The 13851-nt window shown below is 55.7% G+C and overlaps 1 long non-coding RNA gene across 1 annotated transcript; it reads right to left on the bottom strand.

The window, feature by feature from the left end:
* Positions 1–2653: 2653 nt before the first annotated feature.
* On the bottom strand, positions 2654–6403 carry LOC131497749 (uncharacterized). The gene is made up of 2 exons (XR_009255124.1): positions 6265–6403; positions 2654–4027 (listed from the first exon to the last, which is right to left on the bottom strand). It is a non-coding gene; the product is annotated as an uncharacterized LOC131497749 (long non-coding RNA).
* Positions 6404–13851: the final 7448 nt, after the last annotated feature.

Raw genomic sequence — 13851 nt, 5'->3', positions numbered from 1 at the left:
AAAAGACGAGGGGCGCCTGGGTGGCTCAGTCGGTTCAGCGTCCGACTTCAGCTCAGGTCACGGTCTCGAGGTCCATGAGTTGGAGCCCCGCGTCGGGCTCTGGGCTGACGGCTCGGAGCCTGGAGCCTGGTTCAGGTTCTGTGTCTTGTTTGTGACAGCACGGTCACAAACCGGTCTAGAAGGTATTATGCAAAGTGGAATAAGACAGAGACAGACAAACCCCATGGGATATCACACGTAAGTGGAATAAAAAGGAACAAATAATCAGTGAACGGAAAGCAGAATGGGGCCTGTAAACACAGAGAACAAACCGAGGCTGCCAGAGGAGAGAGGGTGGAGAGGGCGGGCAGAATGGATGAGGGGGCATGGGAGGCACGGGCTTCCAGTCAGGGAATGAACAAGCCGCGGAAATAGAAGGCACAGCATAGGGAATATAGTCCATGATACCGTCATAGCCTTGGATGGTGACAGGTCGGAGCTACACTGGTGAACACAGCATCACATGAGAGAGGTGAGTCACCGTGTCGTGCACCCGGGACGAACGTACCATTGCGCGTCCGCTAAACTCAGACAATGACAAAAAACAAAATCCAGTTGACGCTGATACCGGCTGGGCGATCTGGGATACCTGTTTCTTTGCACCTCGGTTTCCTCATCTGTGAGCGAAGGACACGATAGTATCTACCTCATCGGGCACGATGTGCATTAAACGGAATGTATGCAAAGAGCTGTCACGTAATAGCTGATCAGTAAATACTTTGTGTCAGGTGCTCGGTGTGTGGACGCACTCAGACGAACATCACTTACAAGCAGCGTATGTTATGCAACAACTGATACAAACAGCATATATGGGGGGGGGGGGCAGAAACTTGTAACCAGCCGTTCATATCAGCACCTGCCTGAAACCCTTCTTTACTAGTGCTTGTCAGACCGGCTCCGTCAGAATCACCAGCGCAGGGCTGGCTGCGCGAATACAGCGCGCGTTTATTTCCTGTTAGAACAATGATGCAGACTTATGACCGATCAGCATGAAGAGGTACAAATTTCCAGTTATAAATGTAAAATAAAAGCGGGGGAAAGCTTGTAGCTGGCTCATTTGGAAGAGCGTGTGACTCTTGATCTTGGGGTCATGAGTTCGAGCCCCACATTGGGTGTACAGATTACTCCAAAAAATAAACTTGAAAAAACTGTAATTTAAGAAACACTTAATAGCATAAAAAAGATATGCGATGAGGGGCGCTTGGGTGGCTCAGTCGGTTGAGCGTCCGACTTCGGCTCAGGTCACGATCTCACGGTTTGTGAGTTCGAGCCCCGCGTCGGGCTCTGTGCTGACAGCTCAGAGCCTGGAGCCTGCTTCAGATTCTGTCTCTCTCTGTCTCTCTCTCTCTCTGCCCCTCCTCCACTCACGCTCTGTCTCTCTCTCCTTCGGAAATAAATAAACATTAAAAAAAAAAAAAGATATGCGATGAGAGGCAAACTCCCCCACTGCCGCCCCTTCCCTATCCCCGCCCGCAGAACGTTCATTTTTCCCAAAGACATGCGCCATTTTTTCCCAAACTTTTTTCTCTGTGTTCTTTTTTCCATTTCCATGCTGCTGTGAGCCCATCCCATGATTTTTACATTTCCAATATTTCATTTTTAGTACTAGGATTCCGCCACTTGGTGATTTTTTAAAGTTTCCATTTCTCTGATGGAATTTCCTATCTTTCATTCGTTAGGATTCGGTGCCCGCCCCTTGGAAAGATATCTTCCGCGTTTACTTAATTCTCAGATGGATCCCCTGTTTATCTAGAGAATGAAGATTTAGGCCCAGCGACCTTCACAGGAAGAAAGTCATTCTAATCTCTTAAAATCCTTTTGTTCATCTTGCAAGGAATTGTGAATTTCAGTTTTTACTAAAAAGCAAGTATTTCACTGGGAAACTGTAGTGTGCATCTAAGATAAGCGAAAACAGCGTATATTCTGCCAAGTTATTTGGTAAGAATACTCCAAACACACTGACTGTTGCATATTATTTTGTTGGACGTTGTAAAGATCTCTCCCGGCGCCTCATTAAGGAAGGTGTGGAGCTTGCCAGGCGGGCCTCGCAGGAGCCCCGGGGGTGGGCAGAGGCCTTGTGAGGACAGGAACACACTCTGCCATTTGCCCTGGGGTTGCTGGACCAGGGCTGGCCCCCCGAGTCCAGCAGCAAAGAGGACACAGGTCTCTACTCCTGCTCCCTGCACGGGGGAGAAGGAGGCAGACTTCTGCAAATTAATTGCTTTTGAACTTATTCCATCTTAGATTAGTCGTGGGAAACCATACGACACATAATCAGTGTGTATTCTATTCCCTGAAAATCGCTTTAAAGTTTGGGTAAGACTGACAAGAGCCCCTGGAACAAAATATCCACTCAGCAACCTTCCTATTTAAAGACATGAGTTCTCGGGGCGCCTAGGGGGGCTCAGTCGGTTGAGCGTCCGACTTCGGCTCAGGTCATGATCTCGCGGTTTGTGGGTTCGAGCCCCGTGTAGGGCTCTGTGCTGACAGCTTGGAGCCTGGAGCCGGCTTCGGAGTCTGTGTCTCCCTCTCTCTCTGCCCCTCCCCTGCTCGTGGTCTGTCTGTCTCTCAAAAATAAATAAACATTCAAGTTAAAAAAAATTATATATACGTATATATATATATATATATATATTTTAAAATGCATGAGTTCCAAAAAATTAAAAAATATATGGTTACGCAGGATGGTATTTCCTAATGAAAATACCAGAATTCTCCAAGGAAAGTAAAGTGTGAGGGCTTGGATTCGCATGTATTTTGTATTTAGCAGATTTAATAAAGAACAGGTCCCTAAGCAGCGGAGTATATCTAGACACAGCGGTTGTCTCTGTTCTTTACGATGAGATTATCGATCGCATGGGGACCCGGGACCCAGGAGAGGAAAAGCGTAGTGACGCAGGCACCAGCCAGGCCTCCCACAGAGGTCTGAGCAGCCTGGCCCCACCCCGTGAGCTGTAAGAGATCCTTTTAAATTAGCATTGCATAGTAAAAATTACGCTAATTATTCCTTGTTAATTGTGTTAAATGCCAACTGTGGAATTATTAATTGCATAAGTAATGACTATCTCTTAATGTTCTATTTCAAAGTACAGTTCAGGAAGCCACAGGCACGTTCGCTGTTGGGAAATACCCCTCTGCTTGCGCGGACGTGGGCCAGGCAAAGTCTGCGTGGGCCCAACCCTGGAAATTGTGAATATATTTACTCCTTGACGGCCATGTCTGGCCTCGGGCTCCTGGTAGTTCTAACGTTGTCTGCTCTTGAATCCTGGCAGGTGCAGCCTGGGGGTGTTTCTGGAATGTGGGCGGCCCTCAGGCCTCGGCATCAGGACCACCCACCCCCTCACTGGGGACGCCTGTGGGTTCCCAGCCCCGCCACAGGACCTGCCGAATAAGAACTCGAGTTGCAGAAACCTGGACCTTCGGGGTCCCTGCTGTGTCCGACCGGTGGTCTTCCCCCGGGGAAGGAAACAGGACACAGGAAACAGAACATAAGCCTCAAATTGTCTTTGCACTTGGACCAGTTCCCTCTGTTGATCTGACACAAGAATGGCTTTTTGTGCTGCAACGGTGAGTGTGTTGAAAAGATCCCTTGTGTTTTAGGAGAAGAAGTTTCGTGCCTCGATGCTCAGCATCACCACTGGCACTGGTAGCCCCGAGGATAAACCGGCTTGGATTTCACCCTCGAGGATTAACATTTCACAGAGCACATAAAGCCACTTGAAAGTCAAGATGAGGTGACGCCAAGCGTGCACTGCGCTCTTTGTGTGGTTGGTTTCTTGTCTTTGGCCATTCGTCGGGCACCGTGGCTGAGGCTGCTGAGTTGGATAAAGCAGTGACATTCAGGAGTTGAACCAACTGCAAGATATGCCCCTAGGGTGGAGCAAAGCCTGCTGACCCACCTCCCGCCCTTTTCACAATTAGGTCCACACCCGGGATCGTAGGAGAGGGAAAATTGATCTTCTATCCTCTTAAGATCAGTCGCTGGGGCCTGCAAATTAAATAGGCAATGACAGATTAGCAGGAGGAAAGGCATACCATTTTCATTGATGTTAATACTTCACACGATGGGGGCTTCACCAAAGAGAAGCAAAAACTCAAAGAAGCGGCTAGACTTGGGCACTTAATGCCATTTTTGGAAAGGGCAATAAATTGTGGGAACGTGAGCAAAAGATCTGGGGGAACTAACGGAAGATAAGGACTATTTTAGGAAGGTCTGTTCATGCAGATTCACCTTGATGTGACCCTCAATCTCGTGATAACAATCTCCTTCTCCCGGTGGAGGGGACCTCTCTCAAAGGAAAATTAATGCCCTGCGTTTAGGCAGATAAGAGGAGGGCAACACGCTGTTCCTGACCTGCTGATTCTCAGTTACCTTCAGCTCAAAATAACCCTTGTGCCGAAGTGGCCTATGTCAGGGGGGCGTTTCCTGACCCCCTTCGACGTCGCCAGCTCGCCCAGCCGGGGAGAAGGCGGTCAGGGCTGGCACAGGAAGTGACTGCAGGCAGCGTCTTTGAGCTCTCACTGCAGCTCCCGTGCAGGACAATTGTCCCATGCTCTGGAGAGGCCTGTCTTCTGCACTGTGCCAGCGTGTAGGGCCACCAGGCAGAATCTTAGGCGGTGAAGGCAGACCCCACAGTTCCAAGGATCGAAAATGAAATAACGGGTGATTTTTAGAAGCGCTTTGCGAAACGTGTGGATAGGCTGTATCTTGAGATAGGCCTTATGTTCCGAATAATAACTCAGCGGGGTCCTATTACAATCCAGGCGAGGCCCTAAGCGCAAGGACACCGTTGTTCCACGAGAGGGCGCTGTGGGCGGCCTGTCACCCGCCTCCGAGCTCACAGGCTGGCGGGAAGGAGGCGGGGAGCTGGCAGCTCCTGGACCGATTCGGGGGAGACAGCCCGCCGTGACACAGACAAGATCGACAAGATCAAAGCCCACGGTTGCCACAGGGGCGTGCGCACGGCAGAGGACCAGTCAAGTGGTTTCAAGCCGGAACGACACTTTTTTCAATGCAGTCGGCCGTCTTGAACAAAAGGGCTGTCCCCGGGTTGCTATGTTGCCGTTGCTAGGAGGTCCCGGGAGACCAAACACTCAGCGAGATCGCATTTCCTCTGCCTCAGCCCTTTGCGAAGCCTCACCCGCCAGGCGTCCTGGGCGCCGGAGAAACCGGCGTGCAGGATTTCCAGCGGGGAGGATGATCCAGGGGGCGGCTGACGCCCTGTGAACCGGGTGAACCACCAGCCTGCCTGGGCGCGGCCCCCTCCCCAGCCCCGGAGGCCGGAGCTCAGCATGGGACAGACGGGAGGCCCGTGGAGCTGCCCCTGGGGACTGCGTGCCTGCCCCGGAGGACGCGGCCCTCGCGCAGGGCCAGGGTTCCAGCCTGGGCCGCTCGGGTCTAGGTCCTGAATTGAAGCTATTTCCAGGCAATCAGTGACAGAGACAGAACTGAAACCCCGGTGTCTCTGTGGCAAACGTTAACAGGGACTTCTGTGTTGAAAAAGAAGCATCCGGGCAGGAGTGGGTAGAACACTTTAGAAGGGGGTCGAGGGGGCGCAGAACGGCCGTTTGCAGAGAGACGGGTTCGTGCGGGGAGGGGGAAAACTCCAGGCTGAGCTGGGCGCCCCACGTGTCATTGCTGTGCGCCCGACCAGTGGGGCCGAGACCAGAGGGAATGCCCTTCTCCCCTCCGGGTGGGCGCACTTCCCAGAAGGCCCCGGAAGCCTGCCTCTTGCTTCAGGGCAGTTAGACTGCACCCCCAGCGCCTCTAGTCAAGGACACCCCAAAATTATACTAGTGTGTGTGAGCCCCGCCCTCCAGCATTCTCACGACACACGTGGCTCCAAGAAGCGCCACCTGTCCTCACCCCCCCAACTTCCTAGATCCTGCAGGGGGGGGCGTCACCTTGTCCTCACCCCCCCCCGACTTCCCAGACCCTCAGCGGGGGCACCACCTGTTCCCATCCCCTACTTCCTAGACCCCGCAGGGTGGGCGCCAGGAGCGTGTAAGAGTGGGAGGTGCGGGCCCCCCGGGGAAGGACGCGCCCTGAGTGAGGGTCCACATCCTGCACGTGGACTGTGTGTCCCAGTTCCCTCCCTTCTCATTGAGCAACACAAATTCTGGAAATTAAAGGCAACCCAGGTGTGAGCAAACGTGGCCGGCTGCCCACTCCGCCTGCAAAGCGTCACCAGGACGCGGTGAAGAAGTGAACACGTGTGTGCACACCTGGAGGGAACGATGGCTGAAGGCACGGTGTGGACGAGTGAGTCCCACGGGTGCCTGGAGGACGCAGAGGACTGAGGACAGGCCTGTGGAGCCCGAGGTCCGGAGAAGGGAGGCCAGGATCCGCAGGAGGCAGGAACGTTCGAGGCTTGGCCCTAAAATCGGGGTAAAGGCTGTGTCTACCTCCTCCTGCCTCCAGCAGCCTTGCCGGCCCCCACGGCCCCGGGGCAGAGGGTCCCAGCTCTGAGGTCACCTGTGCAGGCCCTCCCCCCACAGACAAGCCCCCGGCCTCCCTCACCTGCCCAGGAGGTCGGGCTCAGGCAAGAGTGCACGGCCGAGACCACCAGGGGTCAGCTTGAAGATAGAGACCCCCCCACCCACGGCCAGCAAAGAGGACCCGGAGGAGAGACACGTGCAGGGAGAGGAAAGAACGTGGATGCCAAGATCCCTTGAAGAATTCGGTCAGAGAAGTACCGATGTTAGGCCCTCTCAAAAAGAAATAAATGTTTAAAAAAAAAAAATTGTAAGATCTGCAGGGAGAAACCCTCTCTGAAGACCAGAGTGGCAGCCCGTGTCTGAATAGTCACCGCACAGCGAGGGGAGCGGTCCCCGCTGCGAGTGAGAGAGCCCCCGCCGCCATCGTGTGTGAGAGCGAGCTACGGACCAAGCTCTCCGACTCGCTCGGACCAGGTGACCAGGGAGGCAGGGGAGCGGAATGCACGTCTCACACGCGCTCTGGCTGTGTGCCCGCCGGGTGAGCTAGTGCACGGAGCACAGGGCTGTGGGAGGGGACTCACGGGCTCCACACAGCCGGGCACCGACAGGAAATGCCGGGGTGACCGCTGTTGGAGACAGACCACCCAAAGGATGGGAGAAAAGGACACGCCTGTGGCACGGAAACCAGCACCAGAAACACTGAAGCACTTGGGAAATTAGCGAACGGTGCGTGGAGCACCGGGCAAGGAGGACACCAGCCGTAATTATTGGTTCCAGGAAATAGATGACGAGCATGGCTTGTGCAAAGGGCCTGAGGTACAGTGTGTTCTAGGAGGAGGGGGCGGGACAGAAGGGGGGGCAGGGGATGATGTCACAGGGTAGGAGGGGCCAGGACAGGCTTCCACTCCGAGGGACAGGGACTCAGCTGCTGCAGGGAGAGGGGGGGTTGCCCTGACTTACCTGTCGGCAGGAAATTTCACGTGCTGTGTTGAGAATAAGCCAGGGAAGGAGGGAGCAAGACACCGGTACAGGTAGGAGGCCACTGCCGTGCTCCGGGGCAGGACACGATGGGGCTCGGACCAGCTGTCGGCCCTGCAGGCCCTGCGAGGCGGCTGGATTTGGGGTGGACTTGAAGGACGAGCCCAAGTATTTCGTGACATACTAGTTGTGACGTGTGCAGAAAGATGGGGTCAAAAATGTCTCCCAGGCTTCGGTCTGGAAGGATAAAGTTGCCCTCAGTGAGGCGACCAGATCAACGTTCCCATTACCGACTGCGGAACCAGCCCAGACGTAGAGCACAAAACAACAACAATCACATTATTATTATTAACGCGCGTGGTTCTAGCAGTTGACGGGGCTCAGCCGCGTGTGTCTCACTTGGTGGTTGGGGCCGCGGCCCCTCGAAGATCCCGGGAGCTGGGGCTGGACAGCAGGGGTCTGGACATCCCTCCCTCCCTGCCCCAGTATCTGCCCACGATCTCCCGAGTGTGGTGCCTTCAGAGTGGCCAGACTCCTTACGTGGCGGCCCCGGGCTGCACAGACGCGCCGAGAAGCCACGTGGCCTTTACGCCCCAGCTCCAGCAGCAACACAGCACGGCCTCCGCGTCTGTTCCCTGGAATCCAGTCACCGTACTCAGTAGGGCAGGGATCAGTTTCCCTTCTTGATGGACGTGGACTCACGGAACTTGTGAACGCGTCCGAAGTCACCACGGCAGGTCTGGGGAAGAAGAGAAGAATTCAGCCGGGGAATGTTTTGAGTCGGACTCGCAGAGACTCTCACGGTGACTTAAGCCCACGCTCGTGAGGTGACCACACGGGGAGGACGTGTGGGGGCCACAGAGTGGGACAGCCCAGCCCCCACCCCCACCGTGGGAAATCCGTGGATGCATCCAAAGGGAAAATCGAGAAAGAAAGGCCAACTAGGGATGCGGGCAAATACAAAGGGAATCCACGGAAAAGGGACTGTGAGGAGGCCTCCTGGCAGGGGTCGGGGTGTGGGGGGGGCGTGGTGAAGGCATCTTTCCCACCATTTACTCTCTGCACAAGTATTACTTTGCTAACAGAATTAGCACCCTCTTAAGAGGGTGTTGATTTTGTCTCAATAAAACTGATCAAAAATTTTTTTAATGTTTTTATTTATTTTTGAGACAGAGAGAGACAGAGCATGAGCAGGGGAGGGGCAGGGAGAGAGGGAGACACAGAATCCGAAGCAGCTCCAGGCTCCGGGCTGTCGGCACAGAGCCCGACGCGGGGCTCGAACCCACAGACTGTGCGATCGTGACCTGAGCTGAAGTCGGGACTGAGCCAGCCAGGCGCCCCTCGGTAAAACTGATTTTGAAAGGGTTTAGGATAGAACACCCATATGGCACGGGCCCCCTCGTCCGTGTGCCTCCTCACGCCTGGGCCCGCAAGGACCCCAGCGTCCGGCCTCCCCCAGCCCCCCGCCCCCAGGCTCGCAGGGCGGGCCCCCACCCACTCGGGAGAGGGGACGGTGCAGACTGGAAGCCCCGTCTGCCGGCTGGGGGCTTGTTGGCCTCTGCACTGGGAACACGAGGTCACCCTCCCACGGGTTACGGGCGGGAGGGGTGGGTGGGGAGAGAGGAAGGGCCATGTTCTTGGAAGGGAAGTGCATCCTCTAAATTAAGTGCATTATTTTTCCTGAATAAAAACACACCTGTCGTGAAACCGGCCGGTCCAAAGACACTTGATGCAGCAGCTGTGGTGGCCCCTGGCTGAAAATACCCATTTCCCCTGAGTCACCCTGCTCGGGGCGGGTGAGCCGTGGATAAAGTAACAAAGAAACACACAGATCTCCTCTGAAATAGAACTCCTCGGCCCGGCCCGAGGGAAACCGCCTGGAGCCCACCCCTCCCGGGGGCAGAGGAAACACCAGCGTGAGGCCGCTGCGAACCGTTTAACCCTCCACACACCGTGAGCCCACGAACTCCCCGGAACCAGCTCCGTTATTACAGCGATCGGGTGGCCTGGCGAGCGGTGTCCCCGCAGTTCCCCAACGTGCGAGCGTGGCCGTGACGGTGGCACAAGGTCAACAGGTGGGCACACCAGGTCAAAGGGCCACTGAGCGCCCGCTGCGGCCAGCTGGGCCAGACACAGCGCCCTCGGCCCCTGGGGAGCCCACGTGGACGCACTGAGTGGCTCCAGAGCCCTCGCCGTGACTCCGCACGCGCAGGGTGGTTGATCCACGTGGCCCCGCCACGCCGGCACGGGCCCGACTGTTCACTCTGCTGGGCGCTTTGGCCTCGGGGAGCACGGCCCCCAGACCGTCGTGCAGGTGCAGGGGCGGCGGGGGTCCCGTGTTCTGAGTGCAGCAGCCCCAGCGGGTGGAGTCCCCCGGGCTCTCACCAAAGGTGATTTTATTTTTTTCCAGTCTGGGGATAATGGCCAGGAGATGGTGGTCGCCCCGTGACGCTAGTAACTGTCCCTCTTCCGAGGCCGTGACGCTGCACCCTGGGCACGGAAACGTGAACCAGCGGGGCCCCAGTCAAGTTACCTTCGGCCTCACGTATGAACATCTGCTGAGTAAAGCAGATACCCACGGGAGCACAGCTGTGACCCCGGGGCCGCCTTCCCCAGCGTCCGGGAGCCCCCGAGAGCGGAGCTGAAGCCCTCCCGAACAAGAACGTCCCACTGGAGAGACAGGCAATGGCACCCGATTAATTCTGAAAGGAAGCACTCAGCCTTCAGAAACTTGGGCCGGGTCCACGGGCCTGAACAACGGCTCCATTCAGCCAGCTCCTCCCGTGTTCACCCGGCACTGAGTTCACAGCCTGGCCACCCCTCCGGGACACTCCTGGAGCCCCCACTATGTGTCAAGCACGTGTCAGGCCACAGGGACCCCCGAGGAAACCAGGCACCTCTGTTCTCCCGAGCTCACGGCCTAGTGATCGAATGAGGTGGTCCGTGACGGGCAGACCCAGCTGGTGATGTTCTGGGAGCCGAGGAGCAGAGGGCGTCGGTGAGGTTCTCCCCAGGTGTAGACTGAGCTCTGGGCACCAGGTAGGAGGAGTCGGGTGAACGGGGACAGCAGGGCAAAGGGAGAACTGTGGCGGGACTCGAGGCGGGTGAGATGGCCTTCGATGCCCCGTGAAGGAATTGCTTGTCCCAAGGACGTAAGAATCCACTCAGTGGAGGTGACATGATGACACATATTGGAGAGGCTCTTCCTGGGGGCGGTGCAGACAATGGGGGCCGACGAGGGGAGGTCTGGAAGCCAGTTAGGAGGTCATTACAATCCGAGTGAGAAGTGATACAAACCAGACACGGTTCCGGGGCCGAGGGGACGGAGAAACCGGCACAAAGAGATACAGAAGTCCTCCTTGTATATAAAGAGCTCTTAAAAATCAAGAGGAATAAAAGAAAGATGGACAAGAGAGGTGAACAGAGGGAGGTCATAGGAGAAGACACAGGAGTGGTTCACATATATATAAAAACGCTCACACGACAAGTAAAAACAGACACAACGCTGACAGCCCCTGTCGCCCGGGGAATGGCAGAAGTCCAGGAGGCTGAGCACGCTCCCTTGCGGGGAGACAGGTGTCCTCACACCTTGGCGGTGGGAGTGAGTGCAGGTGGCACCACCGGGTGCAGCGAGATTTGGCCGGTTTCGCAGAGACCCGCGCGGCGTCTCCAGCCAGCGATCTCGTGCCTGGGCTTTCACCCCGAGGACTCGTCCCCGCGAGTGTGAACAGCACAGGCACCGAGCCGAGAGCTCCCCAGCAGAGTCCCTGGTGTCAGCGGCTGGCCGCCCCCGAGTAAAGCTCAGCCCGCACGGGCTGGAGGGCCCCGTGGCTGTGCTGTCCGGGGACGGGGACAGCTGCATTTGTTTCTTTTTTTTAAGATTTTTTATTTTGAGAGAGAGAGAGAGAGAGAGAGAGAGAGAGAGAGAGAGAGACCCAAGCAGGCTCCACGCCACCAGCATCAGAGCCCGACGCGGGGCTCGATTCCATGAACCGTGAGATCATGACCTGAGCTGAAATCAAGAGTCGGTGCCCCAAACCTCACTTGAGAACAAAAATGAAAAGCAAAGTCCACAGAGAGTATGTGCCACGCTTTCTGCTGTGTAAGACAGGACGGGAAATAGAGGCACGGTTTGCATTTGCTTCCTGCCGCGGGAGGGGAAGGAAGGACGGACGGACGGACCGGCGACAAGCACAGCAGGGCTGGGTGGAGGACGAGGAAATAAACCTCGTTTGGTCGTGATTCTGAATTAACCGAAGAACTTCAGATCCACGGAAATGAAATAAAATGACGGAGACAAACCCTCGACTGAACACAGGCGGAAACAAGTGAAGGTAACGTGCGTCTAATCCGTAACTTTGAATCCGTTCTCTGTGCCGCCCAGAGGCCTCCGGGACCTCACTTAGTGGCCTGTTACTGGCAGTGGCATCGGCGTAAAACCACGGCACTGTTGTCTGTGTCTTGAGGAAGAAATGTGCGGACATATGGACATCGTGGGGAATCAGAAGGGTCAGACAAAAGGAAATGTAAGAAAAGAGGCCAGTCGGCTGAGTCGTGCGGTGCGGGATTTAAACGGGAGGCACTGTTGCCTCTGTGGGCATCTCTGCACAAAACGTCCTTGCCGTGACCACCGCGGGATGCCCACGTCCTGCATTGAACACAGCCAGCTTCCGAATCTTGATAGATAAATCTGAGTCCCCTCTAAAAGAGTCTGGATTTCTCAAGGAAACGACTGATTCCAAGTTTAAGTCAAAAGTCAGCTGGGAGCACCTTGTGCCCAAAGCAGGAGGTGCCCGGAGATGCCTGGGGACGCATCAAAGGGACCCCAGAGCTGACCCCTTCCGGCAGGCAGGCCGGCCTTGGACCACTGTGGTTACAACCCACCAAACGAAACAAAAACAAACAATAAAAGAACTCGTGAGTTTCAGTGGAGTTTAAAAATCACCAGTCTGGGGCGCCTGGGTAGCTCAGTCGGTTGGGCGTCCGACTTTGGCTCAGGTCATGATCTCGCGGTCCGTGAGTTCGAGCCCCGCGTCGGGCTCTGTGCTGACAGCTCAGAGCCTGGAGCCTGTTTTGGATTCTGTGTCTCCCTCTCTCTCTGCCCCTCCCCTGTTCATGCTCTGTCTCTCTCTGTCTCAAAAATGAATAAACGTTAAAAAAAAAAAATTAAAAAAAAATCACCAGTCAACGCCCGGCATCATTACAGATTCAGGTAAAAATCATCGTTCGATGACCCTAAGGGTGCCGTGTGCAGTCGAACCCCCCCACGGCGGAGGGCGGGCCAGCCCACAGCGCGAGCCCCTCAACTGCCACCACGCTGGGTGTATTTGTGCCGAACACGTCTCGTCCACGTCTAGTCGGGAGGAAACAGAAACGTGCAGAATGGAGCTCAGCTGGGGAGGCACCCTGCCCGGGCTCTTGAAAAGAATCGAATGGAAAATAGACAGCAGAGAGTGGGGAGAGTGTTCTAGATAAAGACGTTAAAAAGACGTAACAACGGAATGTGGCGTGTGAACTTTTTTTTTAATTTTTTTTTTTTTTTAAATTTTTTTTTTTCAACATTTATTTATTTTTGGGACAGAGAGAGACAGAGCATGAACGGGGGAGGGACAGAGAGAGAGGGAGACACAGAATCGGAAACAGGCTCCAGGCTCTGAGCCATCAGCCCAGAGCCTGACGCGGGGCTCAAACTCACTGGCCGTGAGATCGTGACCTGGCTGAAGTCGGACGCTTAACCGACTGCGCCACCCAGGCGCCCCTATGGCGCGTGAACTTCTACGGGACCCTGGGGTTTTTCAGTTTCTTAAGAGCCACGAAAGGCATGTGGGGACAATTAGAGAAATTTGAAAACAGGCTGTACATCAGGTGAATCAATGTCTGATTTCTGGAGTGTGCTAACACACACGTGTGTGGGAGGACGTGGGTGTCTCCGTGGATGTCCGAGTACTCGGCCGGGAGCGTCACGGTCTCTGTGCTGTCCTACCCACGGCTCGGCAAGCAGGAACGTGGCACAGTGCTCGCAATCCACAAAAGGAGTACACCTGTCCGCTGACCTTGTCTTCCAGCTTTTCCGTGGATTTCTGAACCAGAACCTTGGGAACTTAACGGCTCTCTGCCTCAGGACACTGATGAGAGCAGGGAGGCCACGACAGAGGCCGGGAAGACGGGGGACCTGGAGGTGCGGGTGAGGCCTCGGGCGGCAGGAAGAGGGTCCAACATTGCCCCCGCGCCCCGTGCCAGCACTGGACCCAGTGGAGGGATGGCCGTGGCCGGTCTGGATGCATCTCTCCACTGCCACCAGCCCTGTCACCTGCCCTACTGTTCGGAGGCCCCTCGCGGCCCTTTATCACACCTGGTCGGACGGCCCAATCCCACGGAGGCTGCCTGGATGCCCCG

This window comes from Neofelis nebulosa, chromosome 16, assembly GCF_028018385.1.
Source record: "Neofelis nebulosa isolate mNeoNeb1 chromosome 16, mNeoNeb1.pri, whole genome shotgun sequence".
In the NCBI taxonomy this organism is placed as follows: domain Eukaryota; kingdom Metazoa; phylum Chordata; class Mammalia; order Carnivora; family Felidae; genus Neofelis; species Neofelis nebulosa.
This window is presented reverse-complemented; position numbering and strand designations above follow the sequence as displayed.